This window comes from Suncus etruscus, chromosome 2, assembly GCF_024139225.1.
Source record: "Suncus etruscus isolate mSunEtr1 chromosome 2, mSunEtr1.pri.cur, whole genome shotgun sequence".
Lineage (NCBI taxonomy): Eukaryota > Metazoa > Chordata > Mammalia > Eulipotyphla > Soricidae > Suncus > Suncus etruscus.
Window position 1 is genome coordinate 81439490 of NC_064849.1, and position 1522 is coordinate 81441011.

The following is a 1522-nucleotide window of genomic DNA, read 5'->3' on the forward strand; positions in this document are numbered from 1 at the left end:
ATAAAAGGGCTTTTGGCAGACAATGAAGGAACACATATAACCCCTCTCTCTATACCTTTCTTCCAAGAATGCAGGCAGCAGTACCATGCCCCTAAAAGCCATAGTATTAGTAATAGTTGAATTTCTTTCCTTTTTTCTTTTTTTTGGCCACACCTGGTGACCCTCAAGAGTTACTCCTGACAATGCACTCAGAAGTCGGTCCTGAATTGTTGGACCATATTGGAAGCCAGGGGATTGTACCGAGGTCCATCCTGGGTCAGCTGCGTGCAAGGCAAACGTCCTAATGTTGCGCCATTGCTCTGTCCCCAATGGATAAATTTCTGAACAATTTAATTTTTTGAAGCCGCCATTCCTATATAAATACCCTCTTTTAACAGAATAAACAACTTACAATAAGAACTTACTTAAACGTTTGCCATCGTCCCAATAACTTCATTGCAAATATAATAATTTTCACAAATGTGCTTGCTACTGTACTTTTTCTTTTTTTTCTTTGTTACTTAAAATTTCTTCTCTTCTTTTTTAGTTTCTATTTATTATTTCTATACTTTTTATTTTTTAGAGTTTGGTACATAGTTTATTATATTTGTACACTTACTTCTAATTTATTGTGAGTTTGTTTAGACCTACCACAATTTTTTTATCATTTGATTTATATCACAGTCTGATTATCAATCCTTTTGCAAGCATCTCAGCAACAAAACTAACTTTCTTTCTTTAATCCTATTTAAAACTTAGTTGTTTTGAAATAGATTGGAGACCATTTCTACAATCAACATTTATTTGCTCCACGAACATAGAATTTCTACCTTGGTCTTTTGCTTCAATGCTCTCAAGTTACAGTGAATCTCTGTAAAAATTTGTAAGACTGTTAAATATGCAATATCAATGATGTATTTGCTTCAAGTGCAGATGATGAGATGAAGGACCACAATCAATATCCACCCATGCATAATAACTATAATAGCTATCACATTGATAACTGTATCATGATTGCTATCTGGTTAATAGTATCATTACAATGATGTTTTCTTTTTTTAAGATATAACATCTTTATTTAAGGACCATGATTACAAGCGTGATTGTAGTTGGGTTTCAGTCATAAACAGAATACCCCTCCCTTCACCAGTTTAACAATCTCCCACCCCTGCCTATATTTGAGACAGACATTCTACTTCTATCATTCTTTAACATTGCCATGCTAGTTGTTAGTGTAGTTATCTTTGTAACAGCGTTCACCACTCTTTGTGGTGAGCTTCAAATTGTGAGCCTGTCCTTCAGGCCCTTCCAGTCCTTAACTCCATTGTCTTTGGATCTTCTTACAGTAATGTCTTTAATTTTTTCTTAAAACCCAAAGATAAGTGAGACTATTCTGTGTCTATATCTCTCTCTCTCTCTCTCTGACTATTTCACTTAGTATAATAGAATCCATGTACATCCACATATAGGAAAATTTCATGACCTTGTCTCTTCTGACAGCTGCATAATATACCATTGTGTATATGCAACACAGTTTCTTTAG